The sequence below is a fragment of the Lampris incognitus genome, chromosome 1 (assembly GCF_029633865.1).
Source record: "Lampris incognitus isolate fLamInc1 chromosome 1, fLamInc1.hap2, whole genome shotgun sequence".
Taxonomy (NCBI): Eukaryota; Metazoa; Chordata; class Actinopteri; order Lampriformes; family Lampridae; genus Lampris; species Lampris incognitus.
The window spans coordinates 52,380,742-52,399,912 of NC_079211.1; the positions used below are offsets into that span (position 1 = coordinate 52,380,742).

General features: G+C 48.7%; 1 protein-coding gene across 4 annotated transcripts in view; it reads right to left on the reverse strand.

Moving 5' to 3' along the window:
- Nucleotides 1-19,171, reverse strand: part of zgc:66433 (uncharacterized protein LOC321250 homolog) — a 96,455-nt gene that overhangs the window by 61,843 nt on the left and 15,441 nt on the right. The window contains exon 1 of one of the 4 annotated variants that reach the window (XM_056300516.1): nt 3,380-3,510. The exons of the other annotated variants lie outside the window; for them this stretch is intronic. The gene's annotated coding sequence lies outside the window, so the exon portion shown is untranslated. Of the gene's footprint in view, nt 1-3,379; nt 3,511-19,171 lie in introns of those variants that run through there. 4 annotated transcript variants of the gene reach the window in all.

Here is a 19,171-nt window from a genome sequence, read left to right on the forward strand (position 1 = left end):
GGAGCGTTGTTGCCGACACTGTTTACAACGAGCTCCTTCCAGAAACAGATGGAACATTCCACAGGATTAGTTATCATATACTGAGGGCCTGTCACACCAATCAACGGCATTACACAACTTCGTCATGTCTCGTCTTCTTCATCTTAAATCACTGCCAGAATCAGCGTTGCGTCATCGCCATCATCATCATCACAAACCTTTTGAATCGTTCTATTGTGTGAAGCGGCAGCAACCGAGGCAGTAATTTACTGTGCAGTGATACCGTCTCTGCAGCTGTGCTGCTCTTCTACCTTCTGAGAGGCAAGGAGAGCAAAATATTCTACATATATAAATATTCGGTAACACTTTAGTCTGGGGAACATAAAAAACTTAATTACTAGTGAATTAGTAATGATCAAGATGTCACTTTAGTATGGGGAAAATATTCTAAGTAACAAAAACTTAATTTACAGTAATTTAACACTATTAACACTTGTAGTTTTGTGTGTTGTTATGTAAGAACAGAGCATATTCATTAAGTGTTAGTAAGGGAGAATAATTCTTCTTGTGGTACTACCACCTTATAAAGTCCATACTAAGCTAAGCATATTGAGATGGTGCTACTAATAAGCAATAATTCTGAGGTTATAGAGGGAAAACTCATAGTTAATGGCTTACTGGTTGTATAATAAGGCCATGCAGAATAAGGCATTAATGAGTACGTAATAATGACCAATTAAGAGCCAATATGTTGCTAATTTGCATGCTAATAAGCATCTAATTAATGGTGATTACGTTCCCCATACTAAAGTGTTACTAAATATTCACATCATGGAATGGTATGAGGCCACTATGTACAGTATACACATAAACCGCAATGTTATTTTGTCCGAGCAGGCAGCATTCACCTGCAGTCTTTACCTTCGTGTTCAAAGTAGGACAGTGTAACTCTGCAAAAAGGACCTGGCAACCCTAAAAGGTGTAAGAACCAGATCACTTTCTGGTAATGCAGACATTTTTTTTTGAAAAATGTTCTCCCCTTTTTCTCCCCGATTGTATCCGGCTAATTACCCCACTCTTCCGAGCCATTCCAGTCCTGCTCCACCCCCTCTGCTGATCCGGGGAGGGCTGCAGACTACCACATGCCTCCTCCCATACATGTGGAGTCACCAGCCACTTCTTTTCACCTGACAGTGAGGAGTTTCCCCAGAGGGATGTAGTGCGTGGGAGGATCACACTATTCCCCCCAGTTCCCCCTCCCCGAAACAGGTGCCACGACGACCAGAGGAGGCGCTAGTGCAGCAACCAGGACACATACCCACATCCGGCTTTTCACCCGCAGACACGGCCAATTGTGTCTGTAGGGATGCCCGACTAAGCCGGAGGTAACACGGGGATCCGGACCGGTGATAGACCACCACACCACCCGGACACCGACGAAAACCGGTTTTATATCATAAGGGCCCAGACACACCAAACTGACTAGCAGCGATGAAGACTGTTGCGTCGCCTCACGTCTGGGCCAAAAACTAGCACTTGAACACACCACAGACACTACAGCTGACGGCCCTGATGCACTAGCTTAGCACTGATTCCCTAAACTGAGCACTGATTCGCTAAGCTGAGCACTGATTCACTAAGCTGAGCAGCCAATCAGAGTGATCTCTCTCAACAACGGGGCTGAAAAGCTGCCAACAGGGGTCCGACTAGTGCTGACGGTGCGGGACACACTGCAAAAACTAGAGATGCTCACCAATGACCTGACATTGGCCAACAGCCGACCTGGTGTGTCAGGGCCCTAAGTCATGCCATCATCTGAGCAAATGAACCATACAAGAAATCATGAAGAACATAAAAAATTTGAAGGTACACCAGCACATGATCGTGCTTGGTTGGGAATATGATTTAAAAAAACACACAAAATTCAAGTTGCACATGAACTACTTTATCATTTAACTAACCCAGTTGATTTGGCTAGCTCAAATAAAACTACAACTTCAACAGAGGTGTTATGTTACACTGGCGGCAGCAGTCACAACGACAGAATGCTATTTACAATGATAGAATGCTACGTCACAATGACAGAATGCTACGTCGTAATGACAGAATGCTACGTCACAATGATAGAATGCTACGTCCTAATGACAGAATGCTACGTCACAATGACAGAATGCTACGTCACAATGATAGAATGCTACGTCACAATGATAGAATGCTACGTCACAATGATAGAATGCTACGTCACAACGACAGAATGCTATGTCACAATGACAGAATGCTATGTCACAACGACAGAATGCTACGTCACAATGACAGAATGCTACGTCACAATGATAGAATGCTACGTCACAACGACAGAATGCTACGTCACAATGATAGAATGCTACGTCACAATGACAGAATGCTATGTCACAATGATAGAATGCTATGTCACAATGACAGAATGCTATGTCCTAATGACAGAACACTACGTCACAACGACAGAATGCTACATCACAATGATAGAATGCTACGGCAGGAATCTGTCCGCCATTACAAACACCAGCTAAGGGTCAGAAATGTGGGTGCGGGGCCATGACAACAACATCCTGGAAGGGAAGGGAGTGAGGGAGGTGGCAGACGGAGGAGAGAGAGAGAAACAAAGAAAAGGGGCCAGCAAAGAGATTTGAGAGAGAGAGAGAGAGAGAGAGAGAGAGAGAGAAAGAGAGAGAGAGAGAGAGAGAGAGAGAGAGAGAGAGAGAGAGAGAGAGAGAGAGAGAGAGAGAGAAAGAGAAAGAGAAAGAGAGAGAAAGAGGGAAGCAGAAGGACGGGGAGGAAGAGAAACAAACAAACAGGACGTGAGAGGTGAAGGACAGAAAGCGGGGGAGAAGTGGTGGGTCAGAGAGGAAAAGAGAGGAGGGTTGTGGGAACAGGCGGTATGAAAGGAAAGCAGAGTGTTGGATAAACAGATGAAAAGAAAGAGAAAGACAGAAGAGACTGGGAAGAGACAGGGGTCTGGAAGAGCGGCCGTGGTGCTCCGCTCCAGACAGAAAGAAACTCCAACCGGGTTTTTCATGAAACATTTAAACCCAATAGAAAAGCTATAAACACAAGTCTTACCAGATAAACAGAGGACAATAAGCAGTTACTTACAGCTGAATCCTGAACTAACTGATGACACGAGCACCGCATTTTACCAACCCTGTTATCGCTCATACTCTCATCTCTCATACTCTCATCTCTCATACTCTCATCCTCGCATCTCTCAAACTCTCATCTCTCATACTCTCATCTCTCATACTTGCATCTCTCATACTCTCATACTCTCAAACTCTCATACTCTCATCTCTCATACTCTCAAACTCTCATCTCTCATACTCTCATCTCTCAAACTCTCATCTCTCATATCAGGGATTTTTACCTTTACACTGAGCACGTCAACTACCAAAATCTGTTCTGTGAATAGCAGTGCTTCAAAAAAAGAAGTCGTTTGAGTAAATCCATTTCTCAACTGTGTCGTGCCATCTTCTGATGCTCTGCCCAAGGGGTGTGGCCTTCAGGATGCCCTGCCTGAGCGGTGTGGCCTCCAGGATGCCCTGCCCGAGGGGTGTGGCCTCCAGGATGCCCTGCCCGAGGGGTGTGGCCTCCAGGATGCCCTGCCTGAGGGGTGTGGCCTCCAGGATGCCCTGCCCGAGGGGTGTGGTCTCCAGGATGCCCTGCTCGAGGGGTGTGGCCTCCAGGATGCCCTGCCTGAGGGGTGTGGCCTCCAGGATGCCCTGCACGAGGGGTGTGGCCTTCAGGGTGTGTTTGTCTGCTTATTCGTTGGCCGTGAGCGAGTTTCTCTGATGCTATTTGTACCGGGCTAATTGCCCCACTCTTCCGAGCCGTCCCGGTCGCTGTTCCACTCCCTCTGCTGATCCGGGAAGGGCTGCAGACTACGATGTGCCTCCTCCGATACATGTGGAGTCGCCAGCCGCTTCTTTTCACCCGACAGTGAGTCGTTTCACCAGGGGGACGTAGTGCGTGGGAGGATCACGCTATTCCCCCCCAGCCCCCCCGAACATGCACCCCGAGCGACCAGAGGAGGCGCTAGTGCAGCGATCAGAGGTTTCCATCCACGGTAGAAATACTGGTTAGTGTCATGTGACCTGATCCAGATGGCTAAAATGATGATTTGAAGGAGGAAAGTGGCAGATTCCAACTTTAAGACCGTAAAGCACACACCTACAGTGACCCGACGACACACACACGACCCCACGACACACACTCAGCTCTGTCCCGACCACACAATGTGTGGGCAGGTGTGTGAGCGTGCAAGGCTGATCAGCTTCATTATGTAATAAAGGATTAGAGCCTGGATGTACCCAAGCCCGGCGGGGGATCTTCACTTTACCAGACAGGGAAAACAACTTCATTAATGCCCGCCTGCATGCATGCCTGCCTGCATGCCTGCCACCCCCCCCCCATACACACACACACACAAATTTTTGTGAGTGCCAGTTCTTTGCTGAAATATCATACACAAATTTATATTCAACAAACACCTGCAGACAGAAACGTGATTGTTCACACACACACACACACACACACACACACACACACACACACACACACACACACACATACAGAGCTAAGCATCATGCTATCTGCTGTGAGGTGCTGCTGGACTTATTAACAGAATGCACTCCTAATCCAGACCACACAAAGCTGTCCTGAGTCATGACTGGACATCACTTCATGCAGGTTGCATCTTGCAGCAGTGGTAAACAGAGCAAGAGATGGCGGTGTGGATTCACGTTTGTGGCGGCCTCACCCACTACTGTCCATGTCCACGTCTGAGTTTTGTCTTCGTTTGATGGCTGGGAGAGCTGGTGCTGGATGAGCTGGGGGAGCCTAGTCTGCTGCGTCCTGTGGGCCCAGGGACCACGGCCCTGCCTGGAGCTGCGCCCAAAGAGGCAACACCGAGGGCGGTCTGATAGGACGCGGAAGCGGGGCAGGCTAAGCTAACTGCTAGCCCGTGCAGACCGGCAGTTCTGACAGTCATCCTGGCTGGCGTTCGCTCTCCTGGACAGTGATTTGTTAGTTTGGATATGTGCGTCCTTGTAGTTCTAGGACATGTTTTTTGTGGTTGTGTTGCACTGCTGTAGGCGGGGGAAATAAAGTGTTCCTGGTTCCTGAAGAGTAGATGCACGTGAAAGAGAGAACAATAAAGAAACAAAGAGAGACAGGCAATGAAGGGAAATGGATGAAGGGCTCCTCAGATGAGCTAGAAAGGGATGCTGAGGCTGCACACGTCACGCACGACTTTAGCTCGACTTGGTCTACAGCGCTCCTGCACTGACACAAAGCAAAACTAATCCACTTCTGCCTTAATCCCTCAGCGAAAACAACGGGGATCAGATTTATTGATTGACAAGATCTCTGACCACGAGCACGCCCCAAGCACCAACACGTAAAGCCATGGGGCTCTTAAAACAACTGCCCCACCTCACCGCCGTCTTGTTGAACAAAACCCGGCCCTTGGTCTGGGGAGTATTTTCCATGTGGACTTTTGAAATAAGCGACTCCTCATGGGCTGTTGGTAGCCAACCAACCCCTGCTGACCACCGCACACCTCCTTCAGTCCATCCAAGAAGCAGCTAATCCAATTTAGTGACTTATGTGCTTTAGTAGTGTCTATATAAGACTCGGTGCTTTCCAAAGCCAATCCATTCTGCTCCAGTCCTAATCCTCCTGTACAACCAGCCGTACACCTAATGTGTCCTCATTGAATTACATGTCGTAAACCGTCTTCAGCGGGCCAGAAAACCATAAGACGGCATTCTCGGAGAGAGGGGGACCGAGCGGCAAAGATGGAGGCTTTGCACTTCGTCACATGAATACGCATTCCACTGCAGCTTTTACTCGGTGCGCAACCCTGTTGTGTTGTCGTTTTCCCCTCCAGCCCTGATGTAACACCCCAGATTTTACTTATGTACCCCTATGGTATGAACCAGCCATGTTACATTATGGTGGGAGTGAAACCTGAAAGGACGGCGGCTCTTCGAGGCGGGGGAGACCACGGCTGTAAAGAGTTATCTAGAAGTCTTTGGGTTGAGCTTTTCTTGACCAGGTAACGGTCATGTAGGGTTTGCTTGGATCTGCATTCAACTCAGTCCCTTAGTGATGGCAACATGTGATGAGGATGGTAATCACCACGTGATGCTAACTGGCTATGAGAACACTTACAGCAGCTGTAATTCTGCTGTAACGACCACGGACGTGGGTCAGACCCCTTTAAGTTGACTGGTTAATACAGTCCCGGGTTCGCATCCCGGCTGCATCGGATTCCCGGCTGCCCCCCTGAATTCTCTACTTTGGTGTCAGAAGTGGGACGGTGAGAGGCCATCGGAAGCGCGTGCGCCCAGAGGTGTGGGGGGGTAGTGTAATGACCATGGATGACTAGACTCGTTAGCCCTTGAGTAAAGGGTCGGACCCTTTAGTTGACTGGTTAGCCCGGCTGCAGCAGTTCCGGGCTGCCCCCTGAATTCACTACACTACCTACCATCATAATATTAATCATTACATTTATATAGCACTTTATCTAGACACCCAAAGCACTTTACAGTGGAAGGGGTGACTCACTTCAATCACCACCGATGTGTAGCACCACCTGGGTGGTGCGCGGCAGCCATTTTGCACCAGAACGCCACCACACATCAGCTTGAGGTGGAGAGGGGGGAATCACTGAGCCAATGACATGGGGGGATGATTAGGTGGCCAGATGGAGAGAGCCAGGTTGGGAATGTTGTCAGAACACCGGGGACCCCCCTACTCTTTGTGAGAAGTGCCATGGGATCTTTAATGACCACAGTGAGTCAGGACCTCGGTTTAACGTCTCACCCGAAGGACGGCGGCTCCTACAGCACAGTGTCCCCGTCACTGCACTGGGGCATTGGGATTTGATATTTGTTGTTTTTTAAATCAGGACCAGAGGGAAGACTACCCCCTACACCACTTCCGGCAGCAACTCAGCTTTCCCGGGAGGTCTCCTATCCAAGTACTAGCCAAGCCCATCCCTGCTTAGCTTTCCGTCATCTGGCAGGGCCAGGCTCCACGCTGGCATGGCTGCCAGCTGTAATTCTACCCGCTGCAGTTCAGGAACTGCTCCAGAAATTGTTGTTTTCCCTCCAAAGCGGCTTGATTATATTACAGTAAACAGGGATTTTCCTGTTTCCACTATTGACAACAGCCCCAGTTCCACAGGATAAACCCCGGGCTGTTCGTCTCCTAATGGCAGAAATTGCCCTCAATTTAAGCCACGTGAAAAGAGTAAGCAATGAATTAACTGACCAAAGTCAGGAGCAAAATGCTGCTTTTTGAAGTACAATTAATTACCTTAAGCTTACTCGCATACTTTGGATGTACAGTGTGCATATGTTTGAAACCCTCCGGGGCATTAGTTCTGGCGTTTTGCTGCAACATGATTCAAACAGGTTGGCCAAAAAAAACCCCCCAAGTGGTCCAGAAAGAGGGCTGACCTGGTCTGCTCTGCTTCCTGAGCCTGCGTGGAAGAGTTCATTGCATGGAATGGATGCATGCTGAAAGGAATGTGAAAAAGCCAGTTGAGCGTTTAAAAAGCGGACTCACTGGCCAGGGCAACATGTTGTTTATATGTCTGTCACACGCTGCAAGCCTTTTAATTTCCGCTGGCAGACGACAAAAAAAAAATGGAAGAGAGAGCGAGAGAGAGTGTCATGCCTATAAAGTAATCTGAATTTGAATTTGAGAGTGAGAGACAGAGAGAGACAGAGTGAGAGACAGAGAGAGACAGAGAGAAAGACAGAGAGAGAGACAGACAGATAGAAACATAGAGAGAGACAGAGAGAGGCAGAGACAGAGAGAGACAGAGAAAGCGCAAGAGAGACAGAGAGAGCAAGAGAGACAGAGAGAGCGAGAGAGAGACAGAGAGACAGACAGAGCAAGAGAGAGACATAGAGAGCGAGAGACAGAGACAGTGAGAAAGAGAGAGAAAGACAGAGAGAGAGAGACAGACAGATAGAAACATAGAGAGAGACAGAGAGAGGCAGAGACAGAGAGAGACAGAGAAAGCGCAAGAGAGACAGAGAGCGAGAGAGAGACAGAGAGAGCGAGAGAGAGACAGACAGAGCAAGAGAGAGACAGAGAGAGCGAGAGAGAAAGACAGACAGATAGAAACATAGAGAGAGACAGAGAGAGGCAGAGACAGAGAGAAAGAGAGAGACAGAGAAAGCGCAAGAGACAGAGAGAGCAAGAGAGACAGAGAGAGCGAGAGAGAGACAGAGAGAGCGAGAGAGAGACAGAGCGCGAGAAAGACAGAGAAAGACAGAGAGAGAGACAGACAGATAGAAACAGAGAGAGGCAGAGACAGAGAGAAAGAGAGAGACAGAGAAAGAGCAAGAGAGAGCAAGAGAAAGAGCAAGAGAGAGACAGAGAGAGCAAGAGAGAGACAGAGAGAGCGAGAGACAGAGACAGCGAGAAAGAGAGAGACAGATAGAGAGAGAAACAGACAGAAAGGCAGAAACGGAGACAGAGACAGAGAGAGACAGACAGACAGAGACAGAGAGACAGAGAGAGACAGGCAGTGAGAGAGAGACAGACAGAAAGGCAGAAACGGAGACAGAGACAGACAGACAGACAGACAGAGACAGAGACAGACAGACAGACAGAGAAGAGAGAGACAGAGACATACAGAGAGAGACAGAGAGACAGAGAGAGAGCGAGAGCAAAAGTAAATACAGATTCCAGGGCAGTTGAGACGGTACACATGGCCTCGTGGTATGAACCACTAAGTACAGATATAGACATGGAGGGGCTCGCAGTATAAACAGAATCACTGCATGCCAGTCCACTTACAAGTTTGTGTACACAACACAAAGTATGCCGTATGATTTTTTTTCTTGTGCAAATTCTATACACGGCCTCGCTGGCACAGCTAAAAGCAACTGTGACGTTCAACTTCAGCAAACGTCATGTGATAAAATGCTGTCGCGTCCGAACGAGGTTGACTTTAGGTTTGATGCTCTGATCAACAGCAGGACATCTCCCTTCGTCTGACTCCGTTTGCATAAGACAGCTATCGCCTTCACACAACATCTGGACGTTGGCATCGTGGATTTGGTCTATTTCATGGGGGGGGGGGGCTAGTATTTTGTGCACGTGGTGTATTTAATACGCAGCGACAGCAGGCTTTCCTTATTTACTGTACGCTGAAACAGCTACTTTTTCTAGCATTTTCCTCTCACGAGAGTCTTCTGAGGTCAAAGTAACGCTGTAAGACACCCGAGACTTGCAGTATCTTGGGCTTTCTCACCCCTGACTCCGGCCGTTTGTACTTAGGGTGATCAGATAAATGACAAACATGTAAAATTCAGGCAAAATGTACAATCTCGTTAGCAACAATGCCAAAAACAAAGGATTATATTTTCATTTTCTTTTAATAAAGGGGTCATAAAACAGAAAATGAAACGAGGCACGGACCGCTAAACAGCATTTGGAAGAATTCGGGGGAGTTTTGAGCGAACCAAACTCCATTCAAAGCTGCAGGGCAAACGAGAGAAAAGAAAACATCTGCTGGAAACCAGGGCTATCATTAAGAGTAAAACCAAGAGTCTGTTTGGACTGAAACCATGGCCTAGTTTCACTACAATACTCCTTATACCACTCAGAGCGACGGCAAAGATAGAACGAGAGAGAGAGAAACGGGGATGGCATATGGAAAGAAAAGGCCAGCTTTGGAACCCACAACCTAAACAAAAGCCATCACAATGCTAACACTAGCCAGCGTTAGCTGAATGCCTATCTGAGCTGGAACCGCTGGCTTCCCACAGTTAAAGACCGGGCCGACAGGAAATCTAACCTCAATGTGGCGAGAAAGAGATATAGCTACTATTCCAAGAAGTTCTATTTTTAAGTCAAAAGCCTTAGCACTGGCAAGGCAAACTAAAGTTGGACCTTAAAGGCCTAAATGATGGGCCAGTGAGTTAAAATGGTTCATTTTCCTTTTTTCTTTTTTGCTGGTGCCATTTTAACGTTGTTTGGTGTGTCACTAAGAACCCATAATCAAAAGTCGCTGGTCTGTTATTTTTCCCCTCATTCACATATCTTGATGTGAAATCCAGATGGGACGGCTCAGAGAGAAGAGGACCGAACTAGGATCGCTGATTAAAGGTATGATGTGCAGCTGAGGCCCACAGCGGCCCTCACCCGCACACAGCGGCCCTCACCCCCCACACAGCGGCCCTCAACCCCACCTCTGCCGCTGTTTCGGTTGGACTCTGCAACCGTTGTTTGCGTCATGTATGACTTGCAACTGAGAAACCCAGCCAGTGCTGCACCGCTTTCAATTCCATCTGAAGCTTTTAGTTGTCTCCATTTCTCAGACAAGTTCCCAACGCTGTACTCCACCTAGCCATTGCAGCGCATGTTATACCTGTAGCGGATTCAGGGGGCAAATGGGAATCGCACCACGGGCGACGACGTTAACCAGTCAACTAAAGGGTCCGACCCTTTACTTGAGGGCTAGCGAGTCAGCATCCGTGGTCGTTATATACTACCCCCCCTCCTTCGGGAAGCATGTCCTCGCGCTTCAGCATACGAGTTCCCTCACACCCCTGGGCGCACCCGCTTCCAATAGCCTCACGGTCTCACCATCCCACTTCTGACACCAATGTAGCGAGTTCGGGGGGCAGCCAGGAAGCGCCGCAGTAGGGATGCAAACCCGGGTCTCCAGCACTACGGACGAGTACATTAACCAGTCGACTAAAGGGTCCCCCCCTTTACTCAAGGGCTAGCGAGTCTAGTCATCCGTGATCGTTACACTACTCGCCTTCCTTCGGGAAGCGCGTCCCCGTGCTTCAGCATATCAGCTCCCTCACGCCTCTGGGCGCACGCGCTTCCGATGGCCTCACAGTCTCACCATCCCACCTCTGACACCAATGTAGCGAGTTCGGGGGGCAGCCGGGAAGCGCCGCAGCCAGGACGCGAACCCGGGTCGCCTGTGCCACGTGCGACTGCGCTAACCAGTCAGCTAAAGGGTCTGACCTGTTAGCCAGCTGGCTAGCGAGTCTAGTCATTCATGCTCACCCTTAAAAAACGCATCTTTAGCTCACTGGATCATTATGTGCGGAACATCTAGAAGACACTTCCATTTTATCCAAGGTATTTTACCCAAACCCAAAACAAACTGATAATGAAAAATAAGAGAATAACCCGAGGCCAACAGTCAACAGTTCAGGTTGTCGAGCCACAGAAATGTAGCACTTAAAAAGGCATTGGAGCATTTGGTGCTAGTAAAAGCACGCATTAAGTTCAAGTGCGAAACTAATCCCTCTCAATCTCCTCCCTGGTCTTTTAAGTCCTCCACTATGCACCGTACACATAGAGCAGATAACAGGACAAAGACAAATAAAAGAACAATGATACCGTCTTTTCAGGATCTTTCAACCACTGGCGATTTTTAGGGGTGCTCAAGCACTCCTAAAAAATAATAATTGTTATATTATTATGGAATCATCCTATAATTGGAAACTGAAATATGTATTGCGTGTTGAACTGATACGGGACATGTTGTATCCCATACTTTTGAGTATCAATCCAGTGCAAATCAATGGAAGAGGAATATTCCACGTTGGACTACTAGGACAAGGTGGTTTATAGGAGGTAGAAGGAAACACTTTGTGCCTCACCTGTCTGTCAGGTTGTGTCCCACTACCAGAGAACGGGCTTCTCGTGCTGTCACGCAGCGTTGCTACGATACGCCTGACAGTGGTGCGAGATAAAAAAAAAGCGAGGGTAAGAATGTGTACAAGGCCCAACTGCACCGTCTGCCACCGGGTTATCTTTATTAGTCATGGAGGAATTTTTGACATCAAACAACATGCGTCAGGAGAAAATCATAGGAGGAGCGAGAAGCTGTGGAGGACACACTCCTCACAACCAGTTATGTGGGCTTTATATTCTATCTTCACATAAGTCTACGACTGAAGGCTAACGCCGGTGTAAGAGCAACACCCATCGTTTCGGACAAAATGAGCATTATGCAGTAATCAAATATTTGTTATAGAGCCATCGTAATCGGAGCTCCTCAGTCTAACATCATAGTCCACCCACCACACCCCTGCCACACCCCCCACCACACCCCTGCTGGCATTCCTTCTTTCCATTTCAGGAAGTTGATAACCTTACCTCTAACGTTAAATTCTGCAAACTTATCCGAGGGCTTAAAAGCTTGTAAATCAGCACCATTCTACACTTCCTACCCACCCCCTAGTTTGAAATGGAGATCGTGAGATGTAGCTAGGTAGAGAATTTAGGATTTCGTGGCGCAGGAAAAATACAACCAAGTTGAAACGTCAGCAAAGAAAATCGCTGAATGTTCTGACAGAGAAGGTTGGGTCGGATTGACATTACCGTGAGGCTGATTCGATGTGTTTGGAGACGTATCAACATGATTTCAGCGAGCCGTCTGTCAATATTTGTACAGTATGGTGCTTCTTTTATTGCTTGATGATATGAACGGTCCCCATGTGGAGACTGAAACAACGCCTTGTACATTTCTCCTCATATCTGCTTTGCCATAACTCCATCTTTTATTTACTTTGGAAAGATCGGGTCATTATGATTCTTTGGCTCAGGTTGCATTAACTGACTGGTCCTCTCAAAGACAGGTGTATTATATTGAAATCTGTGATACTTCATTCTGAACCATTATTATTATTATACACTACAACAGACCACCCAACTAGTTAGGCTGCTTCTAAAGTTAACACTCTGTACCTAACTGAACTGAGGTTTGCCGACGTGAAGGGGTTGAATATTCATATTCCATTTTCAGTTTTCTTAAAAAGTATTTTGTGGTGTAAAACTCATGTCACTTAATGGTTATTCAAGTATTGTTGTAAATTATAATATCATATAGAAAAATATTGTATTAATTGTTAACCAAAGAAATTAGTGATTTAGCGGGGGGTGGGGGTGTTGAACACTTCTGCAAGGAACTGTACGCACGTCACATTCTCATTAGGGGCTGAGCCCCACTAAAAGTCTGATACTGGAATCCCCCCTGCTTTCAGCCTCCCTGTCGACTTAACTACCATGTTGTCTGTCTGTCTGTCTCCCTCTCTCTCTCCTTCCCCCCTCTCGCTCTCTCTCTCCCCCTCGCTTGCTCTCTCCCCCCCCCCCCCGCGCGCTAAAAGAGGGCCACAAAACCACAGTATTTCTCTCTGGACCGAGTCATCCGTTCGGCGTCTGCACTGTCAGCAGCACACATGAAAAACACTTTTCCCTTTCTTTCTCTTTCTTTCTTTCTTTCTTTCTTTCTTTCTTTCTTTCTTTCTTTCTTTCTTTCTTTCTTTCTTTCTTTCTTTCTTTCTTTCTCTTTCTCTTTAATTTAGTCAGCCAGCTTAAAGTCCAGGATATTCAGAACGGTTTCATCAGACAGCTATACGTTACAAATGGCTCCAGTTGGAACATTAGTTTTTTTTTGGGGGGGGGTACTTATACGGTGTATTCACGAGCATCATGGCTCCAAACAGATGCTGTCGCCATCAACAGGCGGCGTACCTGTGATGCAACAGATCCACATCCAGCCACTCTCGTTCTCTGAAGTAATCTGCAGTGCACGATGAGGGATTTTACAGCACGGACTGTGACATCACCTCCAGTTCATAAAATCATCCTCTCTGACACGTCACATCTGCCCCGTTTGTTTCCCGTCTAACAAAGCAGAAACGCCACAAACCAGACCAGGTAGCTGTGTCCACGCACGTCCTAGCAGCATGTTTGTGCGGTAGGATATAACGTACCACTGACACACCGACTCCACTGTGTTGCGCACATGTTGTCATGTTGTGGACTACTCTCACAGGGCTGCCACACTGACCAGCAAACGGAGGGACTTTAGCTTCTTAGCCTCCCATGCCTGCTGCCTGCAGTAATCTAATCTGGACTCAAACTACAATAATCTGAGAGGAACAAGGTAAAGAACACGAGGAGCGGTTGGCCTCAGCCAGAGCCTCGTGACTGGGAGGCTGTGAGGGTGATGAGGACGAGGATGAGGTTGGGAAAGGATGAAGACTCGAGGATTTCTGCAGCCAAACTCTGGCATTTGGGATTCTGGGAGGGGAAGTGTTTAACCAAGAGGAAATCCTGTTATCCCTCCAATTTTGTCACCGGCCGTTGACAGGAACTGCCGGATCGCTTGGTTTTGCTTGGCACGCTGCTTTTTCAAAGGTTATTCCGTCAAATATTTGAATTTTGTGGAACGTTCAATCTATGGTCCACATCCAGCGGGACGTCTCCACTTTTCTACCTCCGTTTATCTTCTTCCTGACAGTGAGGAGTTTCACCAGGGGGACGTAGCACGTGGGAGGATCACGCTATTCCGCCCAGTCCCCCCTCCCCAAAAAAAGGGCACCCCGACCGACCAGGACACACATCCACATCCGGCTTCCCACCCGCAGACACGGCCAATTGTTTCTGTAGGGATGCCCGACCAAGCCGGAGGTAACATGGGGATTTGAACCAGAATCCCCTGTGTTGGGTAGGCAACGGAATAGACCGCCCCGCTACCCAGACGCCCCCTCTCCATCGAGTTTAACCACATATGCCTGAACGGCAACCACCTTCTCTCTCAGCTCTCGGCTCTGCGGGTGGTTTTGATTAAAAGTTATCATTGAAAATGGCCTTGTGTTACTGACTCAGGACTTGTCCTCCGGGCTCAGCTGTAGTTCCCACACTTCTCACCCCTCCCCATACCTTTCCCACCCTCCTTCCATCCTCTCTTCCTTCCAGCAGCCTGTTTATAACGGGATGTGCTTAGTAACAAACCATACATGGGCTGAGAGAGACACCGACCAACCAGCCTCATCAGTAATCCGGTGTGGTCTGCATTCATGTGGCGCTGCATCATCACCATTCCAGCAGCACACCAGCTCCCTTTAATGTGGTTATGTAACCGCCTGCATGAGCCCCTACCGCCATGCAGAGACACAGCCGGACAGGCCACGCACACCCCAGCCAGGACCTCCACACTCAACATCCCACAACACTGAACACACCAGCCAGGACCTCCACACTCAACATCCCACAACACTGAACACACCAGCCAGGACCTCCACACTCAACATCCCACAACACTGAACACACACCAGCCAGGACCTCCACATTCATTATCCCACAACACTGAACACACCAGCCAGGACCTCCACACTCAACATCCCGCAACACTGAACACACTGGCCAGGACCTCCACACTCGTCATCCCACAACACTGAACACACCAGCCAGGACCTCCGTACCCAACATCCCACAACACTGAACACATCAGCCAGGACCTCCACACTCATCATCTCACAACACTGAACACATCAGCCAGGACCTCCACACTCATCATCTCACAACACAGAACACCCCAGCCAGGACCTCCATCCGCACCATCTCAACACCGAACACACCCCAGCCAGGACCTCCATCCGCACCATCTCAACACCGAACACACCCCAGCCAGGACCTCCATATGAACCATCTCAACACAGAACACACCCCAGCCAGGACCTCCATCCGCACCATCTCAACACCGAACACACCCCAGCCAGGACCTCCATCCGCACCATCTCAACACCGAACACACCCCAGCCAGGACCTCCATCTGCACCATCTCAAAACTGAACACACCCCTGCCAGGAGCTCCACACTAATCATCTCACAACACTGAACACACCCCAGCCAGGGCCTCCATCCGCACCATCTCAACACCGAACACACCCCAGCCAGGACCTCCACACTGATCTCACAACACAGAACGGGGTGGAAATGGAGATGACATAAGGAAAAAAGACGACCCCCCCTCTCTCTCGCCCCCCCCTTGGCAATGCGTGATAAAGGGATGAAGATTACAACAAACTGTGACTCCAGTATGAAATCTCTTGTGGTTTGTTTTGCAAGAGTAATAAACCACAATCTTCTTGGCGAACAGCAGAGAAAAGTTGTTTGTTTCTCTTTCTGTCTGTGTGTGTTCTCCCTCCCACTCTGTCTCTCATTAAAATGCACACACACACACACACACACACACACACACACACACACACACACACACACACACACACACACACACACACACACACACACACACAAAATGATGCCAATCGTCTATTTCTACTGGCTGTTAAAGATAAATTCAGCACTTTTTTTGTCGGGTGGGACTTGTGTCAACTCTCCGCTGTCCATTTTGTCTCTGCTGTCAACAGATCAGGAGACACCATGAACTGATAGCACGGCTGACAACTGCTCCATTAAGAAGATGTTAAGGAGGACCATGTTGAGGCACGTCTGCCTTGACTGACAGGTCTGTCCTCCCGTGTGCCAAGGTCTCGCCCGGCTCCTCGCATGCTGTGCCAGATTCGTGTTTTCTGACTCCCCAACGACTGACAAGATGGCGATGGGCAGAAATGGGTGACCTCGCCATCCTTTTTCACACAGGTTTATGACTCTGACATGCAAATTTGCACCGTCCACCGACAACGGCGCTGCTCTGACCGGGTGGACCCCCGACAGGCGGTTGCTATAGACAATAAATAGAGAAACACATCATTTTAGCTGCGGGCTCTGCCAGCATACGAGTCGCTTAACAACACATTTGCAGCGTGGCTTCCGGTCGGGTGTGAAGCAGGACCGGGTGATCAGATCTGCCGATAGGTCAACAGGTTGGAGTTACCGAGCCGAGACGGAGTCCGTGTTGCTCCCCTTGTTTGGGAGTCACGACTTTAAAGCCTGCTGAAGGCCACGTCGCCAAGGCCACAGGGTGGTGACACCCGGGCACCCCAGCTTCAGAAGTGGATTTGTATGCAGCGAGACAGGGAAGCTCTGAGGCCTCTACACAAAGCGAGCACAGGGCGCGGGGACCTCTTTCTTGCTCCTTCTCCCATCACTCATGCACGGACACATCGACGGAATCGCCCAGAGACACGTGTGGCGCAAATGACTCGGCCTTGTGCGAGATGGAGAGGAGTGAAAGCAAGGGTGTGTGTACACAGAGATTGCATATAGGACTCTGGATTGTGTTTGTTTTTGCACGAGTCAATACGGAGCAAACAAACCAAATCCCAGGTCCTCGCTGTGTGGAATTTGCTGTCTATCAGCTTCTCCAGTTGTCTCCCCTCCCAGTTAACGTGCTTTCCCCCCTCTCACCTCCTCCCCTCATACAGCGAAGGACGGAGATGAAATAAGAGATGTGCCGCAGAGCGAAAGAGAGACGGGTTTTCTGAACGAGCCGAGAACCAGCTCTAAAAGCTAGCATTGTTTAAAAGTCACGTGAGTAAAAGCACACAGAGGAGGCTGCGGCAGGGGTGTCAGTGTACCGGGCACAACATCCACACTGCCCCGACACAGAAGCACTTCATCATGTCACAGAGCTAAAAGCATTCTTTATAAAGGCTTCTGGAGGGCCGGAGACAGCCCAGGCCACAGTCCGGCAGCCCGCCAGTCAGCGTCCAACATGGAAATCAGCTGAGAATTTTATCGTCTGGGTTCGAAAGTACACAACTTCCCCGAGTCCATCCACCCCGAACATGCACGCCTGACCCTGCTGCATAAAACCTGCACAGATGTGCACGTCTTTTCAGAGATACGGTGCCGGCCGGCCGGTCCCCGTCCCGTCCAAACTGAGCCAGCTCCGCTCGTCCCCCCTTACGTGTAAGTGGGCCACAAAAGCCAACTACAACCCTTTTTGTTCCATGTGGAAAAAAGAAAAACAGAACTTTATGATACATGGCTGCTGCAAAATCAGAACAAGGACGTTGTAAAAAAAAAAAGACCAAGACACAAATTAAAAGCATGTGCTGCTTGATGTGGATGTCCATGTGGTTTTTCCCAAAGGATGAGTCCCTTTCAACACTTAGTCCAGGGGACTTTGTCAGAACATTAAAACACATCGTGTCAGATTTGCTGAGAGGCAGCAAAAGGACTGTTGCGTTATTCAATAGTCTGAATTTAGTAAATGACATCCTCATGAGGCCACCGACGACACCCACGTCCCGCGGCAGGTCGTTGTGAGGACAGCATGTTTTGTGGGGAATATGAGCTGCATCTGACCTGCTTTGTGTGACAACACGTATCAGACTGGGGTCGGCACCAACAACCGGTAACAATCCTGCAGAGGACAGCGTGTAGACTGCAGGTAGTAATCCTGCAGAAGACAGCGTGTAGACTGCAGGTAGTAATCCTGCAGAAGACAGTGTGTAGACTGCAGGTAATAATCCTACAAAAGACAGTGTGTAGACTGCAGGTAATAATCCTGCAGAAGACAGTGTGTAGACTGCAGGTAATAATCCTACAAAAGACAGTGTGTAGACTGCAGGTAATAATCCTGCAGAAGACAGTGTGTAGACTGCAGGTAGTAATCCTGCAGAAGACAGCGTGTAGACTGCAGGTAGTAATCCTGCAGAAGACAGCGTGTAGACTGCAGGTAGTAATCCTACAAAAGAAAGTGTGTAGACTGCAGGTAATAATCCTGCAGAAGACAGTGTGTAGACTGCAGGTAATAATCCTGCAGAAGACAGTGTGTAGACTGCAGGTAGTAATCCTGCAGAAGACAGTGTGTAGACTGCAGGTAGTAATCCCGCAGAAGACAGCGTGTAGACTGCAGGTAGCAATCCTGCAGAAGACAGCGTGTAGACTACAGGTAGTAATCCTGCAGAAGACAGCGTGTAGACTGCAGGTAGTAATCCTGCAGAAGACAGCGTGTAGACTGCAGGTAGTAATCCTGCAGAAGACAGCGTGTAGACTGCAGGTAGTAATCCCGCAGAAGACAGCGTGTAGACTGCAGGTAGTAATCCTGCAGAAGATAGCGTGTAGACTACAGGTAGTAATCCTGCAGTAGACAGTGTGTTGACTAATCCTACCGAAGACAGCGTGTAGACTGCAGGTAGTAATCCTGCAGAAGACAGTGTGTAGACTGCGGGTAGTAATCCTGCAGAAGACAGCGTGTAGACTGCGGGTAGTAATCCTACAAAAGACAGTGTGTAGACTGCAGGTAATAATCCTGCAGAAGACAGTGTGTAGACTGCAGGTAGTAATCCTGCAGAAGACAGTGTGTAGACTAATCCTACTGAAGACAGCGTGTAGACTGCAGGTAATAATCCTGCAGAAGACAGTGTGTAGACTGCAGGTAGTAATCCTGCAGAAGACAGTGTGTAGA